Genomic DNA, 7,550 nt, shown 5'->3' with positions numbered 1-7,550 from the left:
AAAATCTAGACACCTCAAAAGCATGTGGACCAGATCTCATCCCGGCTGTGCTATTAAAAAAATGCTCTGCCGAGGTGGCTCCAATTCTCTCCAAACTTTACAATAAATGCTTTAACAAATCTTGCTTTCCCGAGTGCTGGAAAACCGCTTCTGTGGTACCAGTCTTCAAGAATTCTGGTGAAAGAACTTACCCACTAAATTATCGCCCCATTAGCCTCCTCCCGCTTTTCGCCAAAATATTTGAGTCCTTAGTTAATCAAGCCATAACAAGCACCTAACAGCTGCTGAACTCCTGACTGACAAACAATATGGATTCAGGCAAGCCTGTTCAACAGCAGATATCTTAACTGTAGTTTCTGAACGTATATACCGTTCATCGGACAAAACAGGACAGGGTAGAGCGGTAGCCCTTGATACATCTAAGGCTTTTGACAGGGTATGGTACGATGGTCTTCTAAGGAAAATTAGATCATATGGAATCACTGGAAGAATTCATAATGTAATTAAATCCTGTAGCAGACGCAAATAGACCTCTTTCTTCTTGGACATATTCCTCCCTGATTGAGTGATGTGGCCATACACTGGCCAATCAGAGGAGTAGCGCATGAATATTTTTAACCCCCAAGGACCTGATAGCTTCCGGTCCTGAGAAGAAAAAACTCTCTCTTACTCCACCAGCTTTCGCTCCTTTGCTCCTACTAGGTATCAGACGACAGCCACCGGCTGTAACTACCTAGTAAGCAGTGAAGTCCCGAACCTTCCTTCTTTTCCTCCTTCGAGTTTAATGCCTTTTTAAATAAACCTTTTCCTTGTTAAGTTTAAGAAGTGGTTTGTTGTTTGTTCGGAAAATTGTGTTAAATTATTTTATTAGGAAGTGCCTTAAAAGCACCAAATAATAATCCCTAAAATCCTTCTTAAGTAATAGAAAAATCAAAGTTGTCCTCGATGGTCGTACGTCTAAACAATATGACATAAATGCGGGAGTACCTCAGGGGTCTATCCTTGGACCTCTATTATTCCTGATATTCATAAATGACCTCCCTGATAAAATTGTTTCGGAGATGGGTATATTTGCCGATGATACCACTCTCTATAACAGATATGAAGGGAAAACAAATGAACACATATCCAAGGAAATGGCAGAAACTCTAGAGGATGACCTCCAATCTATAGTGGAATGGGGACAAAATTGGTTGGTCACATTCAATGCTGCTAAGATTAAGCTTGTTTCCTTCAATAACTACAAGAAACCTTCTCTATCACCAATAGCAATGGCCAAGAACACATTGCCTGAAAGTACTTCTTTTAAACTCCTCGGCCTAACGTTTACAGGGAATATGAACTGGAATAGATACATTGAGAGCATTGCCAAGGCTGCTGCAGGGAAGGTTGGCTCCCTCTACCGTGCTAGAAAACTACTTACGCCTGACAGTATCCTGTACCTCTATAAGGCCACCATTCGCCCATGTGTGGAGTACTGTTGTCACATCTGGGCTGGTGCATCTGCTGCTTGTCTCTCGCTCCTGGACAGGGTTCAAAAGAGAGTCGCCAACCTGATAGGTCCTGAACTGTCATCAAGGCTTCAGCCTCTGTCCCATCGACGAGATGTTGCATCCCTCTGCCTTTTCTACAAATACTTTAATGGTGAATGCTCTGACGAACTGCAAACACTTGTACCTCTCCGACGTAACCCCCGAAAAACCCGACAAGCTAGTAAGTCTCATCCCTTTACAGTAGAGATCCCTAGGTGCAAGAAAGCCTTTTACTCCAATAGTTTCTTCCCCAGAACTGCAGGTCTTTGGAACTCCCTTCCGGGATTCTGCTTTCCCAACTGTACTGATATGCAGAAGTTTAAGTGTAATGTGAACAAACATCTTTCTACTCATCTCCCTTCATGCTAATTAAGTCCCTGATAGTAGCCCCCTGCTTCAAAGTGGCACTGTGCCTTGTTTGGGGTGAAAATCGAATAAAAATTTAAAAAATTAAATAAATACTTCCATTACGTACCTTCCGGAAGATGTTCCCACACCTAAGAAGTGCAGCAGGACAGCTACTCCCTGATGCAACAAAGGATGAACCAACTGTTCTAACAGCCTATAATAGTTCTCATATTACCCAACATGGATACGTTAAAATAGCTTGTTTACACAAAGGAATATGGAAGACCATCAAATTCTTTGTAGTGACAACAGAAGGGCCTACCATCATAGAACTACCTTCAATCAGAGACCTGAGACTGGTAACGTTACACTGTGCAATCCAGGAAACACCAGTCTCAGTACGTTCAACATAGGATTTGGTAAATATGTACCCAAACCGTTTTGACAATATTGGCAATTTTGAGGGTGAATATCACAATTTCCTGAAACTAGACAACACCCCTGTCATACATGCACAAAGAAAATGTCCTATACATATGAGGGAGGAAATCCAAACCGAATTGGAAAATATGACAAAACAAGGCATCATACGGAAAGTAACCAAGCCTACACCATGGGTCAGCAGCTTGGTTTATGTGCGGAAAGGCAATGGAAAGCTCCGTCTGTGTTTAGATCCAAAAGATTTAAACAAGGCCATCATGAGATGCCATTACAAGACCCCAACAATGGAAGAACTTGCACATAAACTCTCTGGTGCCAAATATTTATCAAAGTTGGATGCCAAGAATGGATATTGGTCCATCAAACTAGATGCAGCCTCACAACAACCTTCAACTCCCCTTTTGGAAGATTCTGTTTCTAGCGGATGCGTTTTGGTCTGGTGATGTCTCAGGATGTGTTTTCCCAGAGGATGGACATGATTCTAGAGAAGTGCTCTGGCACCTTAGGGCTAGTTGACGATGTCATTGTCTTTCGAAAAACCGAAGAGGAGCGTGATAGGAACCTCCACAATCTAAGGACTGTGCTTCAACCGCGAAAAGTGTGCCATCAATCAGAAACAAATTTGTTTTTTTTTTGATGCAATCTATGATCAGAATGGTATGCACCCTGATCCCAGCAAGGTAACAGAAATAAAAATGTTACCTAGTCCAGCAAACACTACCGACCTGTAGAGGGTGTTGGGAATCATCACATATATGGCACCTTTAATTCCACACCTGTCCGATCTCACAGCACCTTTGAGAGATCTCCTAAAGAAAGAAGTGGAATACCAGTGGACAGAAAATCAACAGAGATCCCTCCAGCAAATCAAGGATCTAATTTGCAAAGACATGTTGCTATCATATGTCGACCCTTCCAAGCAAACTGTTATCCAAGTCGATGCATCAAGTAAAGGACTCGGCGCCGCACTCCTGCAAGGAGGTAAACCCATAGCTTTTGCATCCAAGTCCTTAACAGAAACTGAACAACACTATGCCAACATAGAGCGGGAGCTCCTTGCAGTTGTTTTCGGCTGCGAATGATTTCGGACTTATATCTATGGAAGTGCGTTCCAGGTGGAAAGTGATCATAAACCCTTGGAAATGATCAACTTAAAAAATTTGGTTGCAGCTCCACCTCGCCTCCAACGCATGCTACTATGTTTGCAGGGGTATGATATGACAATTATATATCGCCCTGGAAAAGATATGGCACTAGTAGAAAGATTTTCAAGGTTACCAAATAAAAAAGCTAAAGAAGCTATTGACTTGGATCTGAGGGTGGATTTTGTTCAATTTTCAACCCAAAAGCTAGCTCAGCTAAACCAAGCAACAAGTGAAGATGCCACACTATGTGAATTGAGGGACATTATTCTGAGAGGTTGGCCCGACACTCTCAGAGAAATGGGCAAGAATATGAAACCTTATTGGCCCTATCGAGACAAACTGTCCATTGAAAATGGCATATTATTGAAAGCAAACAGAATAATAATACCTAAATCGATGCAACAAGAGGTATTACAGAAAATACATTATGGGCACCAAGGGATGGAGAAATGTAAACTCCGAGCCAAAAGTTGTGTTTTTTGGCACAACATTAACAAAGACATCGACAACATAGTAAAACAATGTACCATTTGCCAGCAGCACCAAAAAATGCAGAGTGCTGAACCCCTGATGCCCCATGATGCACGCTAAAGCCCGGTCCCTTCTCGATAAATATTTCACGTGGAATGCTGGCTCATTTCGTTTGTCCGGAACAATTTCTGTTTCATTAACTATATTCCATAGTCCATCCTTAATTAATGCCATTTTGCATTGGACCTTCCAGGTATTATAGTTTGAACCATTTAGTGGAACCAAGTTGCTTAGTTTTGTTTCCATTGTTATTTAACTTAAAAGAAAAAAACAATACAAAACTTCGACGACAAGAAAAAAAAATCCAAGATGGCGAAAAATTACCACACGTGTTTGCTTCACTATTATTTTAAAGACGTTATCACGTAGACTGGGCCCATAACCAATGTTGAAAATGAGTGGAAGTCATTTAATAAAAATGTGGGGACACATACCTCATCACCGGAGCCTGCGACATCCAGAAAGGTTTTAAAAATTACTATGAACACATTTTGTTTGACGAAATACTAAGACGCACACAATGTGTGTGTATTTTATTTACAACATGGAGAACCGAAGAGTTACAATAAAAGGGGAGAGAATCCCCACAGTAAAAGGGTTTTGGAAAGGGGCAGATAACCCTATAGCAATTGAATATATATCAACAATATGTTCCTAAATTGTCCTACAATCTTTTGAGTGTGTCCAGAGCCACTAAATCTGGAAAAACCTGTATCTTCAGTGACTCAAATTGTCAATTTTGGATAACAAGCAAAAGGTGGTGGCTACAGGTTCCAAAATTGGGAACCTTTATTATTTAAACTGTTCTGATATAAATGAATCAACCCATGCAGCAAACTCCTGTTTAGATGGTAACACAAAGGAGGAGATTTAGCATAGACGCTTTGGCCACCTTGGAGAAAAGAACTTGCAAAAACTAGTAAACGACCAACTAGTTACTGGCCTTGACTATAATATAAACAAGGAAATTAAGTTTTGTGAGCCTTGCTTGGATAGAAAACATCATCGTTCATTGTTTCCAAAATCTGGAGGAAAGCGAGCAACTCAGCTTCTTGAAATTGTGCATAGCGATGTTTGTGGAAGGATAGAGGCAAAATCGCTTGGTGGTGCCGAATATTTTGTCACGTTCATTGATGACAAATTCAGATTTGTGTGGATATATGTGCTCAAAAACAAACGAGATGTCCCCCAAAAATTCAGTGAATTGAAAACTATGGTGGAAAAGTTCACTGGTAAAAATATAAAGGTTTTACGAACCGACAATGAAGGAGAGTATACTTCAAAAGAATTTGAAAACTACCTGAAGAAGGAGGAGATTAAGCACGAGTATGCTGTTCCAAAAACGCCAGAACAAAATGGTGTTGCAGAGAGGATATACCGAACATTGGTTGAGATGGTTCGATCAATGCTATCGGATTCTAAGCTGCCTAAGAAATTTTGGGCTGAGGCATTATCAACGGCTTTGTATATTAGAAATCGGAGCCCAACAAATGCAGTAGAAGGTATGACACCATATGAAGTGCTGAAGGGACGTAAGCCTAATGTGAAACACCTACGCATTTTTGGATGTGATGCTTTTGTCCATGTACCGAAGGATGAAATATTCAAAATGGACTCAAAAGCAAAGAAGTGTAAATTCCTTGGTTACGGGATTGGTATAAAAGGGTATCGACTCTTTGATACCAGAAAATCCAGAGTGTTCCATAGCAGAGATGTCATCTTCAATGAATCGGGTTCAATAGCTGAACAGGAGAAAGAAGAAATTGTAAATCCATCTCTGGTAGAAATTGGACCCCAAGATAGCTCCGATGATGAAGACAACCCACAAGAGCTAACAGGACCCCGAAGATCATCAAGGCTAAAGAAAACCCCAGATCCGTATGGCGAATGGGTTTACATGGCTCATAACTTAAATGACCCATTGACCATGAAGGAAGCACTTTCTGGTCCTGAAAAGAATGAATGGTTGAAGGCAATGAATAACGAAATTTCTTCCTTACATTCTAATACAGTATGGGATCTGACGGAATCGCCCAGTGGACGAAAAACTATTGGTAGCAAGTGGGTGTTCAAGCGAAAATACGATGCTGATGGTAATATGGAACACTATAAAGCTCGACTTGTAGCTCAAGGTTTTCTTCAGAAGCAAGGAATCGATTATGACGAGACTTTCTGCCCAGTTGTGAGATTTGAATCGGTGCGAACAGTTATTGCACTAGCAGCACAGCATGATCTGAAGCTGCATCAATTGGACATAGCCACTGCTTTCCTGAATGGAGAGCTGAAGGAAGAAATCTATATGAGGCAGCCAGAGGATTTCAAAGTTAAAGGCAAGGAACATCTTGTCTGTAAATTGAAGCAAAGTATTTATGGCTTGAAGCAGTCCCCAAGATGTGGAATGATGCACTGCATAGTCAGCTGAAGAAGATGGACTTCAAACAGTTGGAAAGTGATCCTTGCATCTACATAAAATCTTCAGGAGGAGACATTTTCATAACAGCTGTTTATTGTGGCATGTAAATCCACAAATCTTATTGAAGATTTCATGAAAGCGATATCAAAGATTTTCAAAATAAAAGATTTGGGAAAACTACACCATTTTTTGGGTGTGAAGATTATTTATCCCAAAGCAGGAAAAATATGGATTGGACAGCCTACATACACAGCAGATGTCTTGAGAAAGTTCCAGATGGAGAATTCCAAACCTGTGCCTACTCGAATTGATCCCAGAACAAAATTGACGAAGGCAACGGAAACAAGTAAACTGGTCAACAAAGAGTTGTATCAGTCTGCAGTTGGGAGCCTATTGTACCTGTCGACAAGGACACGACCGGATATTGCTCATGCCGTTGGAAATGTTTCGAGATTCTGCTCTCAACCTACAATGGAACACTGGAAGGCTGTGAAACATATCCTCCGGTACTTAAACGGTACACAAGGATATGGTTTACTTTATGACAAGAAGAAAGCCACCAATCTCCTGGGGTACTCCGATGCTGACTGGGCTGGTAATTTGGATGATCGCAGATCAACATCTGGATATGTTTTTAAGCTGAGTGGTGCGGCAGTCAGCTGGAGAAGCAAAAGGCAAACCTGTGTTGCTCTATCAACAGCTGAAGCTGAGTACATGGCATTGGCAAGTAGAGCACAGGAGGCTGTTTGGATGCAGAATCTTCAAAGTGCCTTGCTAGGATCTCCAGTAACACCAACCCTTATATATGAGGACAACCAGTCAACCATATGTATGGCAAGGAGTCCACAGTATCATGGAAGGGCCAAACATGTGGACATAAAGTTCCACTATGTTTGAGAACTGGTCAAGCGGGAAACTGTTAAGCTCGAATACTGTCCAAGTAAAGAGATGGTAGCCGACCTGCTAACTAAAGGACTTGGAAGCACACAGTTTGTAAGGCTCAGGGAACTTTTGGGACTCCATAAACTATAATGCAGACTGTCAGCAATTGAGGAGGAGTGTCGATATATATTCAATTGCTATAGGGTTATCTTCCCCTTTCCAAAAGCCTTTTTATTGTGGGGATTCTCTCCCCTTTTA

At 41.2% G+C, this 7,550-nt stretch overlaps 1 pseudogene; it reads left to right on the top strand.

The window, feature by feature from the left end:
• Nucleotides 1-6,686: 6,686 nt before the first annotated feature.
• LOC145269139 (uncharacterized) lies at nt 6,687-7,307 on the top strand (annotated as a pseudogene).
• Nucleotides 7,308-7,550: the final 243 nt, after the last annotated feature.

The sequence above is a fragment of the Euprymna scolopes genome, chromosome 45 (assembly GCF_053919585.1).
Source record: "Euprymna scolopes isolate OS-2025 chromosome 45, ASM5391958v1, whole genome shotgun sequence".
NCBI classification, from domain to species: Eukaryota; Metazoa; Mollusca; class Cephalopoda; order Sepiida; family Sepiolidae; genus Euprymna; species Euprymna scolopes.
Note: the sequence above shows the minus strand (reverse complement) of the source record. Positions and strands in the feature narration are given on the sequence as shown.